The sequence below is a fragment of the Puma concolor genome, chromosome D4 (genome assembly GCF_028749965.1).
Source record: "Puma concolor isolate L17-30 chromosome D4, mPumCon1.1.hap2, whole genome shotgun sequence".
In the NCBI taxonomy this organism is placed as follows: domain Eukaryota; kingdom Metazoa; phylum Chordata; class Mammalia; order Carnivora; family Felidae; genus Puma; species Puma concolor.
Window position 1 is genome coordinate 71,966,996 of NC_141679.1, and position 13,220 is coordinate 71,980,215.

General features: G+C 42.7%; 1 long non-coding RNA gene across 1 annotated transcript in view; it reads right to left on the bottom strand.

The window, feature by feature from the left end:
• Positions 1-6,621: 6,621 nt before the first annotated feature.
• LOC147574990 (uncharacterized) overlaps positions 6,622-13,220 on the bottom strand; it is a 137,823-nt gene continuing 131,224 nt past the window's right edge. Inside the window, exon 5 of the long non-coding RNA XR_015242948.1 lies at positions 6,622-7,138. This is a non-coding gene — a long non-coding RNA (uncharacterized LOC147574990). The remainder of the gene's footprint in view (positions 7,139-13,220) is intronic.

A 13,220-nucleotide genomic window follows, 5' to 3' on the forward strand; every position in this document is an offset into this window, starting at 1 on the left:
ATCAATTATGGCACTCTAGTCTGCTCTCACATGGCTCCAGAATGTTTTAGCGTACCATTCTATGCAATCATCTTAGTTGTCACTCAAACTAATTCCTTTTGCCTTTCCCTGGCCTACCAATTTATTGCCCTAAAGGCTGGAATAGTCTAAAAAGGTGAGATTTCAGATCAATGGGATGAATAGAATATTCTTCAATAAATAGAGGTGGAACAACTTATGCTTTAAGAAATAATGTCATCTTTCTACTTTCCATGTAAAGTAAGAATAATTCTGGATTTACCAAAAACTTCAATATAAAAACTATGAACTCCTGAACAGTCTAAAAGAGAACATGGGTGAAAATGATCTTTTCTGGGGGTTCAGAGAGCTTTTATGACCACAAAACAGAGAGAGGATATAAGAAAAGAGTCTGATAGATTAGGTTTTATAAAAATTAAAATCTTTTTTTCAGTCATAAAAAACAAACTGAAAAAATAAGGGAAAGTTTAGCAGTGTACATAATAAGGTTCTTTTTTTAATGTTTGTTTGTTTGTTTGTTTAGAGAACACGAGGAGGGAAGGAGCAGAGAGAGGGAGAGAGAGAATCCTAAGCAGGCTTCGTGCTGTCAACGCTGAGCCTAATACGGGGCTCAAACTCACAACCGTGAGATCATGACCTGCACCGGAATCAAGAGGCGGATGCTAAGCCCACTGAGCCACCCAGGCGCCCCATATAACAAAGTTCTTAATGTATAAATATCTTCTAAATTAAATAAGAAACAAACATCCTAGAGGAAAAATAAACTAAGAACAACGTAATAATTTACAAGAGACAAAGTATTAATGGCAAACACGTATATTGCAAAAGGATACACTTCATACTAACAACAAAAAAACATGAGACATCTTTTTCGCCCATCAAATTACCATAACGGGTTCAAAAATGAGAATGTCGTGACAGAGTGTGCATAGGCAAAAACATCTGGAAGGAAATCTGAATATACATACCAAGGGCCTCATTAATATTCACACACTTTGACTCAATAATTCCATTTCTTTAATGATTGGAAGGCCATAATTACAGCATCACATGAAACAGAAGGGATAAGATGCTGACATTTTATTCCTAATAGTTAGAAATCAGAACTACCTACAACAGGAGAATGGCTACACAGATAATAGTGTATTTGTACATTAAAATAAAATCTGTAATAATCAATGATGGTAGAAATGTACACGAAACCATGTGCAGCGTGCGTCATATTTTATTTAACATATTTTCTGTACATATAATATGATAGAAGTTAGGACATAAATGTACAAATATGGTAATAATGCTTGTTTTCTAAAGTCTGGGCATGTCTGTGAATTGACTGTTATTTTTATTCTCAATATCTTATGGTTGTTTTCTTCTTATTTTTTACAGTGCATGGCTAAAATCAGCAAGAGATTTTTAAAAAGAAAATGTCAGAGGACAAAGAGTGCCTAAAATCACATCAGTTTATTGCAATCTTCAAATATTTCTTGATCCAGAGACGTACAATCAGCAACCAACTTATTCGACTATTGCCAAAGAAACATCTCCAAATAGTACTTTGCTCATGAAGATAGAAAACCACAGAAAATGTGTGTGCCCTTGAGTATGTGTTGTAACAATGCATAAAGTCCTGTGTAAATCACATCTCAAAATCTCTAGGACTTTCCCTAGTCAGCACAGTTCAGCCCGGCCCCTGCCCTGCACTAACCTAAAGCAACCCTAAGTCTGGTCCGCAGGCCACACACCCAGGCTTTGAGAAAGAGCCAGCAGCACTGCTGGGTTGCCTACCCTAATCCTGTGATTACCAGAACATTACAAAAATAAGACTTATCTGGGGGTTTATATTTTTATTAAATTAAGTCTCCCGAGAGCATCATGGCTATGCATAAACCACATTTATTAATCCTGGCATAGCTCAAAGAGATCGCTACAAAAATAGACTATGAATAAATTGACCACGTCATGCTTACTCAGTGTGCAGCATAATTTTCCTAGTGTTATTTTGTGCTGCTGAGCCGTTGAGTTGCTGAGGGGCTACATGAAGGATTCTCTTCCCCTGGGGTGGTATAGTTTTCAAAACTGGAAAATTCCCTTCCACGCAGTGTTGACATACATGCACACTTCCTGAGCCCTTATTTATCTAACATAGTCACTGTAAGTGTACTGCATTATTTATAGAAGATGCTAGAAGATGCATCTAGCATCTAGAATTCATTGAAGATGGCTGAATTCAAGCATGTAAAGAAGCATTTTTATAATCTGTGTGTGCAACTAGCAATTGCTGCTAGGTAAGGTGAAGGGCAAGTTGACTATATTCATTTTCTGATCTTTCAACCTATGGCAAAAACTAGGGCTAGTCATTTTGGGAAGCAATTTACCAAGCTACTTTAACTATGGTGTTAACAATTCAAACGTATCATGCTTTAGGTTTCTTTCTTTTCTTTTTTTTTTTTTTTAAATGTTTACTTCCCAATTTTAATGGCCACTTCCCATTCCTAAACTCCCTCACCCACTCAAAACCCTCTGACCAAGCTGACCACTCCCATCTTCTCAGGGAACTTCCTTCTCTTTCCCACAAGAATGCACATGCCTGGACTTCCTCCAGCTTCTCTGGCAGCTGTTGACCACTCTCTCCTGCCTCATTAACGTGTTCTTCTTCAATACGGCCTCTCGCAGTTGACATTACTAAGGGCTCGATCCTGGCTCCTCACTTTGGCTCCATCCGTACTCGCCCATGACAATCTGTGCTGTCTCATGATTAAACATCATCAGTGTGCTGACAACTCCCCCAGTTTATACTCAAGCCCAAACCTCTTTTCTGAGCTTCGGACCTAAATTGGTCCTACTTAGCAGACATTTTTATTTGCATTGTCACATAACCATCTCAAACTTCACATCCAAATAGAAAATCATCATTAAGAACATTCCCCCCCCCCCAAACTGGTTTTTAATCCAATCTTCAGCATCTCAGTTCCTGATACACATCCACCTAGTTATTCTATCCCAAAACCTCAACATCATTTCTGTTCCTCCTTCTGCTTCACCGAGTCCTGTTGTTCTGAAACCCCCTGATAGAAGAAGAATCTTTTTAGAACCTAATCTCGTAAGTGAAATAACATCACTTTTGCTGTGTTCTGGTCTTCAGAAGTGAGTCATTAAATCCAGACCACACTCCAAGAATGAGGATTGTGCATTGGGGGCCATCTTAGAGCCTGCCTGCACCACTCCAGCAACTGCCAGGGCAGGCTTGGCGAGGGTTGCTCTGACCCTTGGGCAGTGCTCTGAACCCTGCCAAGAGCTTCTCTCCTTACACTGCACATGGCCTACTGGAAGCAGTTGTCGATGTTTCCTTTGGACTCCAGGGCCTGGCCTAGTGCCTAGCCATGACCTGCTGAACTGAATTGAATTGGGCATCTCTAAGCCAGGTTAGAAGATATAAACAATGCTGGGACTAAACTGAGAAATGAAGTTCCTAGGACGGGATGTTTCCTTTGGAGGTGACCTCACGGTGCCCTAAAAACCAATCTAACATATTTGGGGAATATGTGGTAGGAGTCTGGAACACTCCAGTTATAATGAAGATGCAGAAAGGAGACAAGCAGTGAGAAAGAGGGACGAATCTGTCATCCTGATAGGAGCTTCCACAATGGTTTCCAGTCTTCTGTGTCTGTTCATAATGATTCAGGAAACTCTGGATGAGGTTTGTGATTGAGGGAAGCAGAAAAGATGAGGCTATAGAAGGGAAAACCCTAGGGGACTCAGGTACCAGTTTTATCATAAGAGGAACCAAGGAAGGGCATTGGCTTACCGCTACCCTCAGGTCCCCAAATGACAAAGGCCAAAGAAGGCCCAAATCAAATATACTCTTTTCCTGTACACAGAATATGCTTTGAATTCCTGCTCACCACTTCCCTCCTAATTTAACCAGATGAGTAACACAGATAACTTTTCTTCTCTACCAAAGCATAGACTTCAAATATGTAGCACTCTGTAACTCCAGCTCTCCTCTCTCTCCAGCATTCAGTGGGCCTCCCAACAATGGCTTCCCCAAGTTGCAAAATGCAGCTCTGTGCAACTCAGCACTCCACATGCTACTATAAAGAAAAGGGCGGGGGGTGGGGGGTGGGGGAGAAGACCTAAGGGAATAAGCCAAGGAAATCTCTTTAATGCTTCATCCCCCCTATCAAGAGAATCTACCAGCAAGGTCTAAAATTCTTAGGGAGAAAGAAGGATGTGGTTTCATTTATCCAGTCTTTCATCATAAAATAGGTACCAGGGGCTACAATACATCAGGAACTCTGTTAGGCACAGGAATCACAGACATACAGAACACAAAAATCAGTGTTCAATAAGCTCACCTTCTTGTGGAGAGAAAGAGTCAAGATCAGCTAAGAATTCTACTACCTGTGCTGTGGGTTAAGAAAGAGGTGAGCCCAGAGTGGGAGCTTCTGCTGAGAGCAGGGGGCATGCAATTTAGACTGGGGCATCCAATGAAACTTCTCAGAGAGGCCAGAACCAGGTGGAATCTTGAAGGACAAGCCATGTTTGGCTAAAAGAAAACAGGAGAGTGACATTCCAGCAGAAAGGAAACCATGTTAAAAGGCATGGAGGTCAGAACAAGTGTGGTGGTGATTCCGAGGCACTACAGTTACTCCTTGAACAAAGAGTGTGAGGAAGGGAAGGCGAGGAAAGAGGGAGGAGAGGGCAGCAGAGGACTGCCAACAAAGGGAGCGTGGAGTTTGCCCCCAAAGCAGCAGGAAGTCATAAAACATTCTAAACAGGAGAATGACGTGGCCAAATTTATATACTAGAAGGAGTGCTCTCACATCGGCGTAGAGAACTGATTGGTAGGGAGACCCACTCGCTGCAGCTTAGGAAGCAGACCATAAATTAATGAGAACTAAAAGTGGCGTGGGGAGGGCAGTGAGAAAGGGACAATCCAGACAGGCCTTCAGAATGTAAACTTGATGGGTTAAGGAAAAAGAAAGGTGTCGGGGATGACTCAGAGCTCAATGGGTTAGGAAGCCGAATAGAAGATGTGATATTCACTGAAACAAGAGATAAAGGAATTAAAAAAAAAAAAAAAAAAAAAAAAAAAAGGAATTCCCAGGCTTTAGGGAAGATGATGAGTTTAGTATTGGACATATTGAGGTTGTAGGACTTAGGATCAATTTCTCCAGGTACTAGCATCTTGGATTTATTTAAATTAAGACAGATTCTTTGGTCAGCAGAAATTTAGGCTCTAGGTCTTGAGAGTCTTGGAATAAAAGTTTGAATTTCATCAGCTCTGAGACTATAATACCTTCCCAAGCTGTCTCCCACAACTCCCCATAACTACATCCCTCTTCCATATAGGGCTGGGGCAGTCGAGGAACAAACAGTGGAGAACACCATAGGTGGAGATGCAGCTAGCTCTACTGGGCTAGCTCTTTTCTCATCCTATCTTATCCCTGAGAGCACTTGAACATTGAGAATCATGTGTTACAAGTCAACCGAGAGCCCTGTCAACTTGAAAAAGCTCTGAATTTATGCACAACTCGTATTTATTACACACATCGCATGTGCCAGTCACTATTCTGAAGTACCTGTTTTCATAGAACTCGCCAATAAGAAAAAGTGTGTATTTTCCAACTTTCCCGCTGACACCTTCATTTACAGGTGCTTGGAACCGGGTACGGTATGTGGAGGCATGTTGGCTTCCAGCTAATATTTTAGCTCAATGACAGCAGTAGAAAGCCATTTTAGAGCTGTGGCCTGTGAAAGTGGCATTCTGTCTCAGAGAGACTTTTGCAGCAATGGGGAGAGAAAGCAAAGTTTGAAGGTTTCCTGTCCTTCCTCTCTGATTGCATTGCTAATTCTAGTTAAATATTAAACATTTTTAAGATTAATAATATTATATCTCAATATTATATATCTTGAGTTTCAGTTGCTTGTGAGCTAGCCACACAGACGACTAGTTATACAGGTGTTTCCGAGAGAGATTTAATTCAGAGCTACAGGTAAGAGTCATACAGATTTAGATGTTTTCTAACGCTGTAAAATGGTTGAAACAACTCTTAGAGTATGGCACACTCAGGAGAGGTGTGCCAAAGACTTAACTTGGGAAAATAAACATTTAAATTCTGCATGAAGGAATGGGGCAGGGTGGGGAATTTATGAAGGGGACAACAAAAAAATAACAACAAGAAAACCAGGAAATAACTCTATCATAAAAAGGCCAAGTGAAGAAGAATCTTAAGCAAAAAGAATGGCCAATGCTTTCACACGTTGAGGAAAATTCAAGTAAGATACATAATGAGTATGTGTGCACATATCTATTAGCTTAGCAAGTTGGGTGTTTTGTTTTTTTTTTAATTTCACTTTGATATTTAACCTTTGGCAACATGTTTCTTTTTCCCCCAGGTGGATTTTAAAACTTTATGTAGTCAAATGGAGTCATCCTTATATGACTTCTAGGTTTTGTGTCCTATTAAAGGTTTTTCCATGAGAATATATATATATATATATACATATATATATATGTATATATATGTATATATATATATATACACACACACATACATACATTATATTAAATAAATTAATTAAATAAAATACATTATATTCATATATTATACATTTATTCATTTAATTATATTTTAGGTGTATATATATTTCCTACAAATAAGTGTGTGTGTGTGTGTGTGTGTGTGTGTGTGTGTGTGTGTGTATGTATCATGTAACTCGAGAGAAAGGGTTAACTTGGGAGGAAGGAAATGTTTTGGAAGGCTACTGGGCAGCTTACAAAATACACAGGAATACCGGAGAGGCAGGCAGGAACCAAGGCAGTCAGGTGGCAAGCACCGTGGCCAAGCTCTCGACCGAGGAACAGCCCGGTCGGGGTGACGCAGCTCCCCCGCTGACGCTGGGCATGGCCACCAGCGCTGCCATCACCGGACACTGGATACTGCTGAGGCGCCGCCGTGGCTGCGTGCTACTCTTGGCTCCGATGCCGTCGAACGCGTGATGCCGCTACCACTGGAATGAATTCTCACTACCTCCTTCTTTGTGTCAGTTGCTCCAAATTCAGAGTCCCAGCAGACGTGTCTGATTGGCTGAGCTGAGGTCACTCATCTGTATCCACCTATCAGGGTCCACGAGAGTAAGTATTCGTTTTTCTCAGCTTACAGAGGCAGAGCTGGGACCTGCCGCTTCCAAAATCCATACAAACATACGAAACGTTTCGGATACTCAGTTTAAGAAACAAAACCAAAAATGACTTCGCTATAGAGAATAATGCCTTCCTGGCAAAGAAGATTTTATGCTTTGTACTGGCTTATAATATGCCATCTGTAGTTGTCATAATTTTTTATATATAAAAACTTTAATGAAAACATAAACTGAGCGGTGCCTGGGTGGCTCAGTCAGGTTAAGCGTCCAACTTTGGCTCAGGTCATGACCTCGCGGTTCATGAGTTTGAGCCCCGTGTCGGGCTCTGTGCTAACAGCTCAGAGCCTAGAGCCCATTTCAGATTTGGTGTCTCCCTCTCTCTCTGCCCCTCTCCCACTCATGCTTTGTCTCTTTCTCTCTCTCTCAAAAATGAATAAACGTTAAAAAATTAAAACAGGGGCTCCTGGGTGGCTCAGTCGGTTAAGCGGCCGACTCCAGCTCAGGTCATGATCTCGCGGTCCGTGAGTTCGAGCCCCGCGTCGGGCTCTGTGCTGACAGCTCAGAGCTTGTTTCGGAGCTTGTTTTGGATTCTGTGTCTCCCTCTCTCTGACCCTCCCCCGTTCATGCTCTGTCTCTCTCTGTCTCAAAAATAAATAAATGTTAAAAAAAAATTAAAACAAATTGAATAATATCATTGTACTGGACCCTTATATATATATTTTTTCAATTAGCAATAGTCATGCCTCATTGACTAATTGGCTATAACACTGCTATTGCACAGAGCTACAGATGCTTTTTTTAAGACTTTATTTTTGAGAGCTGTTTAGGTTCACAACAGTATTGAGGAGGTACAGAGATTTCTCCTATTCTCCCTATCCCTACACCTGCTTAACCTCCCCCTCTATCAACATCATTCACTAGGGTAGTACATATTTTGGCAGAGATGAACTTATCCTGACCCATCATCACCACCCAAAGTCCACTGCTTACCTTAGGGTCCACTCTTGCTATCGTATGCTCTGTGGATTTGAACAAGTGTATAATGACATATAGCTGTCTTTATTATATCATATAGAGTATTTTCACTGCCCTAAAAATCAGTGCTCTGCCTATTCAGGCACTCTTCTCTTATCTGCCTATTCTCCCACTGCATCCAGAAACCACTGATCTTTTTACCGTCTCCATAGTTTGACTTTTTCTACAATGTCATATAGTTGGAATCATATAGTATGTAGCCTTTTCAGATTGGCTTCTTGCACTTAGTGACAGGCTTTTAAGATTCCTCCACGTCTTTTCATGGTGCCCTAGCTCATTTCTTTGTAGAGCTGAATAACAGTCCATTGTCTGCATGTGCCACAGTTTATTTATCCACTCACCTACTGAAGAACAGCTTGGTTGCTTCTAAGTTTTGGCAGTTATGAATAAATCTGCTATCAACGACTGTGTGCAGGTTTTTGTGTCAACATTTTTTCACTCCTTTGGGTAAATACCAAGAAGTGTGACTGCTGGATCATATGGTAGGAGTATGTTTAGTTTGGTAAGATACTGCCAGTCTTCCAAAATGGCAGACTCCTTTTGCATTGCCACCAGCAATGGGTGAGATTTCCTACTGCTTCACCTCCTCGCCAGTGTTACAGATTTTGCCCATTCTAATAGGTGAGTGGTAGACAATTTTTAATTTTTTTTGGTAATGTTTATTTTTGAGAGACAGACAGACAGACAAAGTGTGCGTGGGGGAGGGGCAGAGAGAGAAGGAGACACAGAATCCGAAGCAGGCTCCGGGCTCTGAGCTGTCAGCACAGAGCCCGATGCAGGCTCAAACTCATGAACAGTGAGATTATGATCTGAGCCGAAGTCAGAGGCTTCACCAGCTGAGCCACCCAGGTACCCCAGTGGATAAATTAAAAAAAATTCCCTCTGGCAGCAGCATCAAGGGTCCAAACAGCCTGTGCCAGCAGACTGAGGCAGGGTGGATGACCTGCAAGAACAACAGTGACCGCGCGGCTTTCTCTGGCGGAGGCCAATGGAACGAACAGACCTCCCCGGGAAGCATGGTGGAGGGCTTCTTCCCTCAGAATGATTTATACCATATGTGTGAACTTCAGGGTCTTTGAACTGTAGCCACGTCTGCATTTTCCATTGGGTTTTCAGACTGAGAGTGGGGCTGGATGAACCCGGAAGAAGCACTGTGTTCATGCAGGCGACCAACAGGTTGGAGGTCTCAGAGAATAGAGAGTACGGAAAATCCAGACAGGTAGACCCGTACTCTGGAAAACCCCCTATAACATGCTGGGGTACCAAAGATATACTTCAGAGAGACCAGAGGTGGTATGACCGAGAAAGCAGTTTAGTCTTTGGGGGTAAGCAGAGAGGCGGGGTAAAGTGTGATATGCTGATCGAATGACTGCAGAGGTAACTGTTGCAGACAAATCGGAGAACCGGCGTGAAGTCTCCTCTGGTGTGTGGTTTGTGCTCTGGGAGAAGCTGGAACTCTTTAAAGAGACCAGCTGGGGTCTCCTTCCATTTGTCCTCCAGATCTACTTGTCCCCTGTTCTGTGCCTGTGGAAACTGATTTCTATGAACTCTATCAATGGGCTTTCTTGCCCTCCAGTTCCTTACTGGGTTTGGCCAATGGTGAGGATCTGCCAGAAATCAAAAGCATTCTCGTGAGCTACCTGAATCCCTCAACCAAAAGTCTTAGCTCCTAATAGGAAGCTCTCCCATGACTTAGTCTTTAGATTCTGATAAGTGGTTTTCTGCCCCTTCAACCCTCAGGCCTAGAGATGGTAAAGAGCACCTGTTGGTGGTTCACAGTCTCTACACTAATTCTTGCACTTTCCGAACACCTTACACCTATATATCTCCTTTTATTCTAGTTGAGCAGGCCATCTATTTCATTTTGGGACCCAGACAGCAGCCTAAGATATAAATTTATGAATTTTATATGATACAAGTTGATCATTTTAGTAGACTTCTTTTCCTTTCAGAAGTTCCTGCTAGCATACAATTGAAGACTCCACTTTCTACATTCATTTGATTTTTCTTCCACCTACCCCCACCCCGTCGCCTGCTCACCCACCAATAGGCTCACCGGGTCTCCACACTCCAGCAGCCCAACTCCACTGAATTTTTCAAGTTGAAAATCTGGTGTTCGTTTTAACTTTATGGCCCAATCTTTTCCATATTTGTCTCCAATCTACCCTTTCCTCTCCATCCACCTCATTGTCCTTCATGGGCAGGAACAGTGGACTCAGAGCTGGTCTCCCCTCTGAGAAATGAACTTAACTGCACATAAGCAAAATGGCCCCAGGTCATGGGCCATGTTCCCCAGGTGGACCCCTGAATTGACTTGAAGCTACCCCACATCACTGAATCTCTCTCTTTCCGGTTTTTGCTCCTTCCATTGTCCACATTCCTACCTTCTTTGTGCTGCCAGTATCACCACTTATTGACTGTGTCTGTTCTCAATATACCCACTTTGCTCCCTAGCATCGCATTTCCCTCTCTCTTCTGGAATGCTGCTTCCCTGGACTAATGTATCACTAACAAATACCCTTTCCTCCCCCCACCCCCCAAAATAAACCTAATCATTTAACATCTGTCATTTGTGAAGCTGAGAAGGGCTGGTGAGAAAAAAAAACACACTAGGGTGTATGATATCAGCATAACTTTATACCAACAACCTCAACTGTGGGCTCTCTTATTTTCCAGAATAACTGTTATAAATCTTCTTCAACCTCACCTTCTACTTCACAGAGATGATAGAAGTCATTAGATGAGGGCTCAGTAAACTCTTCCCCATTCTCACCTACAAATATGCCTACTTACCCCTCCCTCATCATCTCCTATTACAAGATCCAGTGCTTAGAGCTCCAGTCCCTCCTGCCTTCCTGGAGACCTTGAACTACCTATTATCTTTTCTTTTTCTGTGTCTTTAACGTCTTTCTCTCTACAGGATCCCTCACAGCACACCTTCAAAATAAATAAAGAATGAGTTCTGGGGCGTCTGGCTGGCTCAGCTGGTAGAGTATGAGACTCTTGGTCTAGGGATTGTGAGTTCAATGTTAGGTATAGAGCCTACTAAAAAGAAAAAAAAAAGAATAAATTCTGTCTCTGTCCAACCCTTCCCTCCAGCTGCTGCTTAGCTTTCTCCTTGTCACTCTTCTTGAGAGAATCCTCCCCACATACTGTCTCTATTTCCTCACGTCCTGTTCACTCTCCAGTCTGCATACACCACTCCAGGGTCTTAGCTCCTTCCCCACTGCTCCCCAGGACTGCCCTTCACCAAGATCATAAACCACTTCTATGATGCTAAATTCAGTGGAAACCTTTCAACTCCTTCCTACTTGACCGCTTAGGGGCATTCAACATACTCCATGCTCGCCTTCTAGAAATGCTCTCTTCCCTTCCCTTTTGTGACACTCTACTTTATTAGTATATAGCTTTCTACCCAACTAGCTGTTCTGTGTCCATCTCTTTTCCTAGCTCTTTATCTTTCACTGGCATTTAGAGGTTGGAACGTGTCATGGCTCAGATCTAAGGCTTCCTCTCCTTTCACGTGCTCCCTTCAGCATATCAGATTCACGTCTGTAGCTTGCACTGCAATCTACATTCCCAGGGCGTTTCACTTCTCGTAGAATGAAGCTCTTACTGAGACATACAAAACCCTGAGTGATCTCCCCTATCTGCCTCTGTACCTTTCCCCTTCCTGCACTCCAAACAATTTTCATTTCTATCACAGCACCATGGTCTCCATATCCCCAGCCATTTCCACATTCTTCTCCCACTGCCTGTTAGAGTCTACGCCCACACCTCCCGAGTCTGGCTGTCTGACTTTGAGTTATCCTGCAGCGGGGAGCCGCAGTGGCACTTCCTCAGAAGAGCATTTCTTGCTTCCCTAACTAGGCCAGGCTCATTTTTTTTCAGGCTCAGTTTTTATATAATCTTACAATGTAGTGTATCTCTCCAGATTCTAATGTATTTATTTATTTATGTAATTGTTTGTTATTCGTTCCCTCACCAGACATCAAGCCCCATCTCTTGTTGCTGAATGTCCCACATACAGTAGGTATTCAGTATAATTCATTCATTCACTGAACATTTTCTTTCAAGAGACCTTTCCAATTTTATAAGGTATAGGCTCCAAAAATCCTGATGCACCTCTAATAGCTATCCTCACAGTTAATGGGGAGATCCCATCCATTAAAAAAATATAACCCTACCACTATCGCTTTGATTCCCCAGGAGTTTTCTGGAAAGGGCAATCCATGTGGCATTCATGACCCGTTGTCTGCCGACCAGTGAGGCAAAGAATTAGGTCATTGCCCTTTGTGATAATTAGAAGGGGCTCTTTGCCAAGCTTCACCAGATGTATGAGAGCCTGGTGCAGACCAGAAGCACTAACTTGGTGATGTGCTGACTCCAGCACGAATGGGGCTAGTGTCATCAGCTGCTGTGCAGCTGAATGCCAGTCTCTAGTTCGAGATGTGGCTCAGAACGCTGCTACTCGCTCTTTGATCCTACTTCCTGGGAGTTTGGGCCATCTTCTGAGATGAAGAAGCAAAGATAGCAGAGGTAGCCAGGCAAGCTTCATTGGCATATTTATTTATTATTTTAAATGTTTATTTATTTATTTAAAATAAAGAGAGAGAGCAAGCAAGCAGAGGAGGTGCAGAGAGAGAGGGAGAGAGAGGATTCCCAGCAGGCTCCACACTGTCAGCACAAAGCCCAATGCGGGCCTCGAACTCACAAACTGTGAGATCATGACCTGAGCCAAAATCAAGAGTCAGACGCTTAATCAACTGAGTCACCAAGGCGCCCCTGACTGTATTTTATTAATGGGGAAGACTGGCCATCCGCCTCACCTACTCTCCTCATGCCCTGAGGACTGGTGCCCAGTCTCACTCCACAGGGCTGACTAAGTCTGCTATTGTAAGGCACAGCAGATTGTACTGTAGGATAGAAGGCCATTTCATACCAGGGGTACAAGAAATTGCTGCAAGGAATGTAATTGGCTGCCACACTTTGGAACCTGCTGTGGTGTCCCTACCTAAACC